General features: G+C 38.0%; 2 pseudogenes across 2 annotated transcripts; both read left to right on the forward strand.

The window, feature by feature from the left end:
* Positions 1-3,318: 3,318 nt before the first annotated feature.
* LOC310964187 (retinal cone rhodopsin-sensitive cGMP 3',5'-cyclic phosphodiesterase subunit gamma-like) lies at positions 3,319-4,760 on the forward strand (annotated as a pseudogene). Its single transcript has 4 exons — positions 3,319-3,331; positions 3,438-3,610; positions 4,434-4,537; positions 4,643-4,760. The product of its transcript is annotated as a retinal cone rhodopsin-sensitive cGMP 3',5'-cyclic phosphodiesterase subunit gamma-like (transcript).
* A 4,119-nt stretch (positions 4,761-8,879) lies between these two features.
* LOC310964194 lies at positions 8,880-11,808 on the forward strand (annotated as a pseudogene). Its single transcript has 4 exons — positions 8,880-8,973; positions 10,694-10,866; positions 11,417-11,520; positions 11,643-11,808. The product of its transcript is annotated as an uncharacterized misc_RNA (transcript).
* The last annotated feature ends 1,228 nt before the right edge of the window (positions 11,809-13,036 follow it).

Here is a 13,036-nt window from a genome sequence, read left to right on the forward strand (position 1 = left end):
CTGGTAAAAAAAAGAAACCCAGCACTTACTCTTGTCTCATGCACTTTATCTGCCTTTTCATCAACTCGTGTCAGCAGCTCTGGACCTGAGCTTTTCCACAGAGGAAAAAAATGAATCAAATGGATATTTTGTAATAGGAAAGAGGGTTCCACATCTGTTATTGTGATATCCCTGAAATGTTTTGCTCTACTTTAAAATGCTGATTCAACATGCACAGATATTTATTTTGTCTAAAATGTATTTTTATGAAAAATTCTATAATTTCCTTCACTCTTCAGTGAAAAAGATCTTCTCTGTATTTTGTCAGTAGAGAGGAACAATTCCATAAACACAATAAATGCTTATTTTTTCCCCAGAAACATCTGTCTTTGTGTCCTTCATGCTACACTGATGTTTAAAAAGATTTTTAACATGAATGAATGAATGAAACCTTCAAGGGAAGTTGCTTTGTACAAAGAAACATGAATGAATTCATATTTATTGCCATTTAACAGGATGTATAATGAAACTTCAACAACAACAACAACAACAACAACAACCACATGGCAGCCGTAAGAGAACATAAAAAATAAACATAATAAAAACATCATGAGCAACCTACTTTGTTCTTTTTTTTTACAGACAATGCTGCCCCCCATCACCAGTTACAAATATTAATATACTCTGAACAAAGATCTTGTAAAACAATGTCAGCATTGTTCTGTCTACATTAAAACTCCTAAGTTTCCTTAAAAAATAAAGACATTGTTGCAAACTTTGCATTTGCACGCCTTTAGTCTCGTCATCAAGGAGGTGACACTATTCGTGATGAAACCCTAATGCCAGTCTGATCATAAATCCCGAAAGCCTAATCAAAAAGTGAACTGGGCCTCTCGCTCTCTCTGTCAATCTCTGATTCTTGGCCTCCTATGATCTCCCCCTCCCTTCCTCACTCTCATGACCCTTTGAACTTTGGGAGGAACTAAAACACATTAAAGAGTGACAAAAAAGACGTCAGCTCATAAATAACTCACTTTTTGAGACTCCTGTCTTTAAGAGTAAGATTTAAGAGTTGAATAAAGAGACTTTGTCAAAAACTGAAATTAACCAGTTTGCTGATGAACAAGATACACTTATCCCCCTTTTTCCTTCCTCTCCTGAGAGACATTTTATTGCCCTTATGACTCTTTCATTCCTCTCACAGCAAACCTGTGAAACGTTTTTATGACGCTGAGCACAGCTCACAGAGACCTAACTGATCTGAGAAGAAGACCAAAGAGAATCATTTTTAAAATAACTATCAAATTAAGTGTAAACTTTGTTATAATGTGAAAGTTTATTGTCTGCAAAGAAATATATTACTTGAAACGATTCTGAATTCTCTGACATCAATATCGCCAAAATTACAGACACGTTGTGATCTCTTAACAATACTTTAAGTACTGTCATGAAGAAATCAGATAAGGATTATATTTTAAGTTTATCGCAGTCTTTATTCATGTGTCAAGCGATCGTACTGTATATTATAATATGTTATTTTGATACATTCTCAAAATATATTTGGACTACTATCACAAAATATTCTAATTAATGTGTTGATGTAATTGTGTCACTGACCAATACTTTCAGAGGAATATTAACTACACTGAAAAAAAGTGATATTGTGGATCAACTTAAAAAAATTACTGTAATCTGTTACAATTAAATTTATTGTTTTTCACAAATTAAATGTATGATTCGGTTGAAATGGCGGCACTAGGGTGTGGTTGTTCGCACTTTCACCTCATAGCAAGAGGGTTCCTGGTTTGAATCCGGGCTGGGGCTCTTCTGTGTGGAGTTTGTATGTTCTCCCTGTCTGAGTGGGTTCTCCCAGTGTCTGCGTTGGTTTTCTCCGGGTTCCCCGGCTTCCTCTCACAGTCCAAAGACATGCACGTGTTAGGTTAATTAATGACTCTAAATTGCGTGTAGGTGTGAATGTGGGTGTGAATGGTTGTATGTCTACATCTTTCTCTATATGCCCTGCGATAGACTGGCGTCCTGTCCAGGGTGTACCCCGCCTCACTCCCAATGTCATCTGGGATCAGCTGATGTAAATAAATTTTGTACTTTAAGACAAAGCCGAAAATTTGCTTTCAATCATTACAAAATAGTTTATGGTCATGGTCGTTGAGCAAAATGAAGAAAACATAAAATCTTACTCTGTGAGAACAAGACAAAGGAAACCTCCATCAAACAGGTCCAGACTAGTCTTGAGTGGATTAGCCAATGAGATTTTGACTTGTTGAAGTTCATAATTAGCCAATAAGATTCTGACACATGCTGACGTTCAGGCCAAAAATTGATTTGTTAAGTTTGTTCAACTTAAAACAGTTTGTACACCCAGTGATCACATCATAGTAGTACAACATGCTTAAACTGATGGCGTGATGCCCTTTTTAACGAGGACTTATTACTTAGCCTAATTAATAATTAATTAGGTAATAAATGAATGTATTAAATGCCTTATCCTTATGGATCTCTCTTTCTCTACAACATAGATATGTCAACAAGGTTAAAAACTTGATTTTCATTGGAGGGGTTCTTAAAGTTATTACCACTACTTATGGACAAAGGACAAACATACCTTTACATATAAAATATGTTTGTCAGATCCTTATAGATTGGTGTGTAAGATAATTAAGTCTGATGTGGTCTCACTTACTTTAATCTGAGTCCGTGTCATAGGGTGAGGGATTAAGAACTGAATGGTTTAGTGATCTTTATTTTTAACTAAGTGACAAAGCTTCTCATCTCTTACATCACATGCTCCAGATCCTTGAGTCAGCCTGTTTATTTACAACATGTTTATTTCCAAAATAAAGTAAAAATATACATTTAGTATTTCATGATTGCCACTGTTTTCTTGGTCACAGGGCACTGACATCATAGGACTTCTGTATAGCTTCATGTCATTTTTACATTTTCATGGCAGTAAATAAACTGCAAAATGAAACAGAACTAAAATATAATAATATATATTTCCTCCATCAGACACAGAATTATGGGAATTAAATGTAATAGTGGAGGAAGTTGGTCTTTACTGGAGTAAAAGTAGAAACACCATTGGAAATCTTTTTCTGTTCTATATTTATGGAGTGTTGAAGTACTTTCCCTTTATTTTTGTTTACTCTTCATATATTTATTGTATGCACCGAACACCAGGGCAAATGCTTTGTAAGTGAAAACCTATTTGGTAAATAACTTCATTCTGATTCTGAAAACAGAATTAACCAAGAAAATGTTTGAAACCTGCAGTTATTTTTCATAAACAGTAGATAAATGATTTCTGAATAAGCCAAAATGAGCAGTTATTGTAATCTTAAAAATAATTTGAAATAATTTGATGCAGAGGGGTACAGTAGAGGCGAGAGCTTGTATTTATATCTCTCTCCTCTTTATCTCGTCTATTCGTGGCTGAGCTGGTACAGAAGAGCACAGAGCAGAGTTGGCACATGCAGCAATCACAGAACATCTGAGGGGATTAGCCGCTCGGAGGACTTTAAAAAGGAGAAGCTGGACACAGGAACACCACAAGTGAGACACAAGGCTCATCAGACAGCATCATAAAAACACTTTGAGACTTCAACAGAAGGTAAGATGGAACTGCAATTTTCTCAGCTGGTACAGGGAGGCTCTTACTGCTTTGATAACATGTGATGATTCAGAGAAGAGAAATACATACATAGTGATGGCTTTAAACTGTTTTTTCTTGATGGCTGGAAAAGAGCTGAAATGAGATCTGAGATTCTTACTGAAAGACTTCACACAGAGTTCTTTGTGTTCACCTTGTTGTTGGTGCAGCTCGAACCCCAGCCTCTGTTTCCTTATAATGTCCTCTCTTTACTTGATGGATTTGGATGATCCCAGAGGAGTTTGAACACTGGTTGTACTTTTGTAATTGTCAATGTTTAATGCATTTTGTCTTTGCTGTTATGTTTGGATGTTGACAAGCATTTTACAATAAGACACCTCTATAAAGGGGAGATTATTGGTTGATGGTAGCAGAGGAATCTGCAATGGCAAGGCATGTTTAATTCTACGGCAACTCTCAATCACAACGCAAGTTATGAATAAATGATCACATATTTCATTTAAAGGGATAGTTCTGATACTTGTTACAGGAACTTACATCTATATTACATATTTTCACAACTTTTCCTTGGCGTCAGTAAGCCCTGTTTAAGTTTGTGTAAGGGGCCCTGGAGCTTCTCACTGCTCTCATCAAAGCCACCAGAGTCCATTGATAAAAACAGTAATTTTACCTTTCAGAATATGAGCGTTGCTGATCTGCCACTGCCTCGAGAACAATGCCTTTATTATGAAGCAGTGGCAAACAGAAACATTTTAAAGAAGTGAGAGTTGCATGGAACTGACATATATATATATATATATTTTCTTTTCAGTAACTAATCAAAATGGCAGATGTTGCAGCTCCCGCCGACAAGAAGGGACCACCCAAATTCAAGACAAGGGCCATGCGCACCTTCAAGAGCAAAGCGCCTAAACCCGGCCAGAAGGGGTGAGATGGATTTAAGATCACACGCAAAATATACACAAGTTTTAACTTTATTTCCCTAAATCTTCCAGTTTGTACTCATCAGATTTTGTTATGCTCTGCACTCAGATTCGGAGACGACATCCCCGGCATGGAGGGACTTGGCACAGACATCACAGTGGTTTGCCCATGGGAAGCCTTTGGGGACATGGAGCTCGGCGACCTGGCGAAATATGGAATTGTTTAACCCTCTTCCCTCTGCCTTTACCCCTAATGCCACTATTGTCCCTCATGTAATCCAACTGTTGTCTGAGAAAATGAAAATCTTGTACTTACAGTACGTCAGCATTTTAATATCTAGAGGTTTGACCTGGTAAAAAAAAAGAAACCCAGCACTTACTCTTGTCTCATGCACTTTATCTGCCTTTTCATCAATTCTTCCGTAACAAGTGGTGTCAGCAGCTCTGGACCTGAGCTTTTCCACAGAGGAAAGAAATTATCAAATTGATATTTTGTAATATGAAAAAGGGTTTCACATCTATTATTGTGGTATCCCTGAGATGTTTTGCTCTCCTTGAAGCTGCCGATTCAACATGCACAGATATTTATTTTGTATGAAAAATATATTTTTATGAAAAATTCTATAATTCCCTTCACTCCTCATTGAAAAAGACCTCTTTATTTTGTCAGTAGAGAGAAACTATTCCATAAACACAATAAATGTTAATATTTCTGATAGAACATCTGTCTTTGTGTCCTTTACTATCATTAACACAACATGCTGCATTGATGTTTAAAATAATTTTAACATGAATGAATGAATGAATGATTGGTTCATAGGGAATTTGCTTTTTCACGTAGAGCATAAAAAATAACAAAACATAAAAACAACATCAAAAGAACATCAACAACCAGAGGTGCCGGTAGGACATTATATAATATAAGACATAAACATCATTAAATCATGCTAAAAAAAAAAAAGCATGCATTAATTGAGAGATGTCAGGGTGAGGGGGCTGGCCGTGGAGCAGTTGGAAGTTTGATCTCTTGTTCAAGGGCACCTCAGCAATGCCCTGGAGGCGAACCAGCACCTCTCCAGCTACCAGTCCACCCTTCTTACTTGGTCAGTAAGGGTAATTTTTCTCTCCTCAAGTGTCCAAGTTTCTGTCCTCTCAGAAATAACTTTCATATGGCGTTACAAAATATAATTTCTCTTCATAATATAATTTATGGGGCGGCCGGTGGCACAGTGGTTAGAGCAGTCGCTCCATGTAGGCTGAAAGACCTGGACGCAGCGGCCCTTTCCTATAAAATAAAATAATAAAAAACTGCTAAAAAAAGAATCTTAAAAAAATATAGTATAGATAATAATAAGTATAGATAATTTATGTGCTCAAAAAAAATATTTTTCCTCTGCTCAAACCCTTACATTGCTCCTTATATTCTCCTACATTGAAGTCGAGTAGTGAATGGATCCAACAAACACAAAACTTTCAACCAGGAGACGTCTTTGTGTCCATAGTCAAACCAAAAGTCAATTTTAATATTTATGTTCACCACTTAACTTACATATGTAACTTGGGCTAATTTCCGTAACAAACGTAATTATGTTCATGCAAATCATGAGCTTTTCCAGCCCTAGCACATTTTACTTCTCCTGCTACGAAGTAGTTTTGTTGGCTACACATAACCTAAAAAAATAAAATATTCACAATGTTAACCATGTGTTTAACACCGCAATATTTAAGAAAACATGTGTTCTTATATTAGTTTTTCTAAACAGCTTTCTGTAGAGCAGTTGTTCCAAACCTTTTTGACTGGTGACCCTTTAAATCAAAGCAATGTCTTTTCACAGCCTCTCATGGGCCTGCAGATCAGCTAAAGAGTGATTTTTGTGTTGTTTGAATAATTTGCAAAGTCCTCATAAAGTAAAATATTCCAGTTACACACATGAAGCAAATATTTGAGGAAAGCCTGAAAAGATAGGCGATTATAATATGATATTATAAAACAGGTAGTTGGAATCATCATGGAATCGGATTGGCTCAAACCGTGGTATAACAACCACATACAAAATGACATCAATGACATTTCATTTATTTGCACAATTTAGCATCACTCCAAGTTTGAGAAAAAGATGTTACCTTGCTGTAGGATATTGCCCTATGTGTCTAATCATCAAGAAAGGGACATCATTTGTGATGACACCCCTAATGCCAATCTGATCAGAAACCCCTCATGCCTCAGGCTCTCTCTTTGGCCCTCTCTGTCTTTGGCCCAGCTCTGATCTGGCCTCCTCTGCTTAATAACTCTGTTAACCTTTTGACCTCGGAAGTAGGCTGTTAAATGGGAAATCTAAACAGAATCTGCTGGAACTGATGACAGAGTGTAAAACAACAGTGAAACAACTATCAAAGTAAATGTATACTGGGTAATAATGTGAATTTCATCGATCTGTAAAGAAAAATGTGTTGTTGGAAATGACTGTGATCTTTCTACGACCAACTGCAGCCAAATTACAGAAATATTTTAATAATGTAGTTTTCAAAGTCTGAAGAGGTATTTACTGATAAATTTAAAGAGGCATGTACAAAAAAACACGACAAAAACATAAGTATGTAAAAATACTGTTCTATGATTAATATTTTCTTTAAAACGATTTTCCCATAAACACGTCTTTAAAAAACTCTCTGAAAGGGGATGGAAGCACATCTACTTTACTCCCTCAATAACAAATTCTGGATGTGCCCTCGAGCCCCGTCCACCACCGCTGCAGAAGAAGAGAGTAACCCTACGTCACGTAAAAGGCCCCCCCCACTCGTCGGTGAAAACAAAGGAGAAGACCTCAGTGTTTTATAGGCGCTAATTTGAAAAACAGAAGTTAATACTCAGTTTATAAAAATAAATTAAATTACATTTGAGGAAATTCAAGTAATTTTTCCTTATTTATTGATAGAATGGTGGCAGAAAGATGCAGTGAGGGTGTGTGTATGTGAGAGAAAGACATTTTCAAACTCATTTAACCTTCGGCGGACAAAGCCTGGCTATGTCACCTCTGGACACTGAGTGGGCTCGTTTACCCACTTCTCCTTCTATAAGCTGTATAAGCTGTGGAAAAACATTCTCTAAGTCTTTGATTCTTTCCATATAACGCCGATCATTGCTCAGCAACGACGTAATGTAGCTGTCTGCCTGACTAACGTTGGCCATTACAGGAGGTTTCCAGGCCGCTTAACGTAAAATAGGCGAAATCAGGACAGATTACGGCGGGATTTGTATTTACCATCAGTCAAAGCTGGCAGTTTTTTTTACCGAAATGGGGGCATGGCGTCATGTGTTGCTCTCATCTTTATTAACGCCACGAAATGCCTAGCCACAAGTTAACAGGATTGGTCCCTTAGGTTTGTGATGAAAGGGACCCTGGCTGTCTGAATCCAGACTTTAGGGACTTTCATTGATACATTGTAGTTTCACGGCAGAAATGCTCAGCCATGGTAGTGACTGCTCTCTAAACACCATATAGATGTGTCAACAAGGTTAAAAACTTGATTGTCATTGGAGGGGGGTCTTAAATCTATTATCACTGCTTATGGACAAAAGAAAAACATAAAAGAAATGTGTAAGCTGTTTAAAGACTACTCTGTAAGATGATTAAGTCTTTCTTGAGTTAATTATGTTGTAGTCTGTCAGTGCACCTACTAAATCAGCTTAAAATTAGATTATCCAGCCAGTCTGGCTGTTTTTTAAAAAGGTCAGTTTAATGCTTTTTGCAGCTACTGGATCTAAAGACAGAACAATGCCTTGTTAAGGTTAATAATGAACATTCACAAAAGAACTGTTTTCACATATGAACTGCTGACAATGTCAGCAGAATCAGCTGCGGACATAACTTGGAGTTTGGGTTTCACATGCAGCACACAACAGGTGATTCTCTGTGTCTGATGCCCACTCACCATATACCGTATAAAAAATGGATGTAGCATACCCATCGAGGTCCGTTCTCTCAAGCTGATCCAATTGTACTCGCCTATGGGAGTCGCCATCTTGCCTCATTTCCTCTTACCAAAAAAGGGCATTGATGTGATGTTGGGGAGAGGAATATACGTCCATCTGGCTGACGTATATGTTCGAGACGAAGTGCAGACTAGCGGCTAGCTGTCACTCAAGAGGCCACACCCCTAAATATTCATAAACTTTAACCTCCAATAAAATAAAAACTAGCCTCAGTGTTGTCATGGAGATATGACCTAAACATACAGACTAGAATGTTTTTTGACACAAACTCAGAGTCCATTTTAACGGATTTAATAAAGCTTACTTCACACAAACAGTGCACAGTGAACGAGGGGAAAAGGAGTGGGAAAGAATGGCCATGGGGAATGAGCACAGGCGGGTGGTAAGCTGGGAGACAGGCTGGCAGGCAGGCAAGCAGGCTGGCAGGCAGGTCGAAAGGATAACGGGTGACTGAAGCAAAAAGCACAGGAGCAATTATGAACAGATTCACGGAGACATGGAGAAAAAACTGAGTACTGAGTATCTAAGAAGCCAAGGTTCACAACACACTACCGCTCTGCTGATGAAACGATCTGGCTGTGAATGAGTCTCAGGTCCGTCTTAATTTACAGGAAGGGAGGTGATTAGTTCCAATGAGTTCCACCTGGATAAGCCTGCCCCGGAAAACCAAGCCTCCAGCTCACAACAGACAAACACAGAGAGGGGAGACAAAACACAGGCTGCCAGGATGGAATCATGACAGTACCCCCCCCCCCCCCACCAGAGTTTCAGGTTTGCAGTGCTTGTGTGACAGGGGCTTTAAAGTGTGTTGTCTTCACCGATATTGTATTCATATATGTATCTTATTATTCATATTTTATCAGCCTTGACCACATTTAGTGTTTATTAGAGACGCAGGAGCTGTGAAAATATAATTGACTGTTAACAAGTCTACTACGTGCCCTGTTGCTCACCTGATAAGGTGCGTGTACCATGTCCTTATCACAGAAGCTCAGGTTCAACTCTGGCTCTCTGTTGCATCTCATTAAATCTCTCTTCAAAAACGTCAACATAAAGCATAATAAAGGATTTATTAACCATAACAAGGCACTGTTATCTATATATATATAGATCCATTAGCTGCAAAAAGCTCAACTTAAAAAGTGCATAGTTAACTGTTAATAATTGCATTATAATGCATTTCATATAAGTGCTTATACATATTATACATACTTATAGTAATAGTTTTATCAACTTATAACACAACCAAATGTTAATAAGCATCTTATAAGGACAGAAGCAGCTGAAGCAGGATTAGACATTGCAAAGTCACAGAAAGCACATGCACAGTAATCATCTTGATTAAATCACACTGAGTACCTTATTGTGTGTCCTAATTTCCTCTAATCACCTCTACACGTTTCTTCTTTCTGATTTTATATCAAGCATTAGTATTGGACTGAGTACACGTGCTGCATTATTTTCTTTGAGATATTGCTGCACATTGACTATTCTGACTGCTGTAAAAGGTTTAGGAAAAGGAAATATGTAGTATTGGTTTAAATATCCCACATTTGAGTCACTACCCTGACACTCATACTGCTGCCTGCTACAGTACTTTTTTTCTGTTGTTCTAATTTTCAATATAATTTAAGTTGACTCTTTTTTAAATTCTTTATCTGGCTACAAACAAGTTGTAATGCTAAACTGTCTTCCCTAAGTCATTTAGGGCCATTTAGAGGTGTGTCATTTTCTTGTTATGTTGTTTCCACAGTTTTTGTAGGGAGAAACAAAGGGTGGATGGATGGGTCAAACAAATACATAACTTACATATGTTACTTAATTTACGCAATATGCTTATTTTTACCCAATTATTCAGTTGGCAGATACTGTCTTAAACAGTGTTGTCCCTCTTTTATCTGAGTCCAAGCAAAGAGACCTAGGATTTAGAGCTGAATACTTGTGTGTTCTTGATTGTTGAAGACTGTGACAGACAATGCATATCTTTCAGCAGAATTTAAGGTTTCAACTTGATAGTCACGCTTATTACTGGCACTCACTCCTGCTAATAAACGACACCTCCATAATTTACAGTAATTCACATGTTGACAGGCTTATCTACAGTAACTTGAAATACACTTTATATTTATATCTCTCTCCTCTTTATCTCGTCTATTCGTGGCTGAGCTGGTACAGAAGAGCACAGAGCAGAGTTGGCACATGCAGCAATCACAGAACATCTGAGGGGATTAGCCGCTCGGAGGACTTTAAAAAGGAGAAGCTGGACACAGGAACACCACAAGTGAGACACAAGGCTCATCAGACAGCATCATAAAAACACTTTGAGACTTCAACAGAAGGTAAGATGAAACTGCAATTTCCTCAGCTGGTACAGGGAGGCTCTTACTGCTTTGATAACATGTGATGATTCAGAGAAGAGAAATACAGACACAGTGATGGCTTTAAACTGTTTTTTCTTGATGTCTGGAAAAGAGCTGAAATGAGATCTGAGATTCTTACTGAAAGACTTCACACAGAGCTCTTTGTGTTCACCTTGTTGTTGGTGCAGCTCGAACCCCAGCCTCTGTTTCTTTAATGTCCTCTCTTTACTTGATGGATTTGGATGATGGCTGTTGACACACCCCTAGTTTAGGTGAAGCAGGCAGGAGGACAGGCAGAAGACCAGAAATATCTGTTTTTACCCACTTGCGCTATGTTTAGAATATTTTAACCACTTTTCAATTGCTTCAGAAAGCCCTGTTTAAGTTTATGTAAGAGGAACTGGAGCTGTTCTCTGCTCTTATCAAAGCAAGTCCATTGACAAAAAAAGTAATTCTACGCTGCAGAATATGCAATATGTTGCATGGATCTGATATATGTTGTTCTTTTTCTTTTCAGTAACTAATTAAAATGGCAGACGTTGCAGCTCCCGCCGACAAGAAGGGACCACCCAGATTCAAGACAAGGGCCATGCGCACCTTCAAGAGCAAGGCACCTAAACCCGGCCAGAAGGGGTGAGATGGATTTAAGATCATACGCAAATATACATAAGTCTTAACTTTATTTTCCTATTTTCAAGAAAGAAAAAAATCTTCCAGTTTGTACTCATCAGATTTTTTTTATCCTCTGCACTCAGATTCGGAGACGACATCCCCGGCATGGAGGGTCTTGGCACAGACATCACAGTGGTTTGCCCATGGGAAGCCTTCGGGGACATGGAGCTCGGCGACCTGGCCAAATATGGAATTGTTTAACCCTCTTCCCTCTGCAATTACCCCTAATGCCACTATTGTCCCTCATGTAATCCAACTGTCGTCTGAGCTGCTGACAATCTTGTACTTGAGATGAGACAGCATTTTAATATTTAGAGGTTTGACGTGGAAATAAAATAAATCCAGCATTTACACTTGTCTCATGATCTTTATCTGCCTTTTCGTCAGTTCTCCAACGTCCCCATAACAAGTGGTGTCAGCAGCTCTGGACCTGAGCTTTTCCACAGAGGAAAAAAATGAATCAAATGGATATTTTGTAATATGAAAGAGGGTTTTACATCTATCATTGTGATATCCCTGAAATGTTTTGCTCTGCTCTTCTCCTTGAAGCTGCTGAACCCTTCACTCCTCAGTGAAAAATATCTTCTCTGTATTTTGTCAGAGAAGAACAGTTCTATAAACACAATAAATGTTAATATTTCCGATAGAACATCTGTCTTTGTGTCCTTTACTATTATTTACACAACATGCTGCACTAACAACATTTTTTTAACATGAATGAATGAATGAACGAACAATTGCCCTTAGGGTGATTTTCTTTTTCACAAAGAGTAAAAACAGAATATCAAAAGCACATCAACAACCGAAGGTGTAAGGAGATCATAAACATCATGAAACCATAATAAAAAAGCATTAATAGAGAGATGTCAGAGCAAGTGAGCTGCCCATGGAGCAGTTGGAAGTTTGGTGCCTTGTTCAAGGGCACCTCAGCAGTGCCCAGGAGCCAACCGCACCAATATCTTTCTGATTTCACATGTTCACTTATTTCTAGCTTTCGGATTCATTTCACAGCATGTAGTCTCTGCTGACGTAGTATAAAGATCAAGCAGTGGATGGATCAAACAAACACAAGACTTTGCATCAGGAGACGTCTTTGTGTCCTGAGTGAAACCAAAATTCAATGTTGACATATTTATATTCACTACTTAATTTACATTGGTAAATTTACCGTAATTGACATAAAAAACGTAATAATCTTAATGCAACCCATGAGTTTTTCCCAGCCCGAGAACTACTACTGCTACAAAGTAGTTTTGTAGCCTTAAAATAACCAAATAGTGTTTAAAAAAAAAAAGATTGCGATGTTCAAAACTGGGGAGGGATTGAGAACAGGGCGTTAAATCACACAATAAAATTCAAATGTGTTAACATGACACACAAGTGTGTGTCAAATCATTGTTCCATAAAGCCTGAAGGCCTCTGAGAGGCTAAAAACTAGCTGACATAGAGAATATAAAATAATGCCCTCCTGGCTGGA

Source organism: Echiichthys vipera (genome assembly GCF_963691815.1).
Source record: "Echiichthys vipera genome assembly, chromosome: 2".
Taxonomy (NCBI): Eukaryota; Metazoa; Chordata; class Actinopteri; order Perciformes; family Trachinidae; genus Echiichthys; species Echiichthys vipera.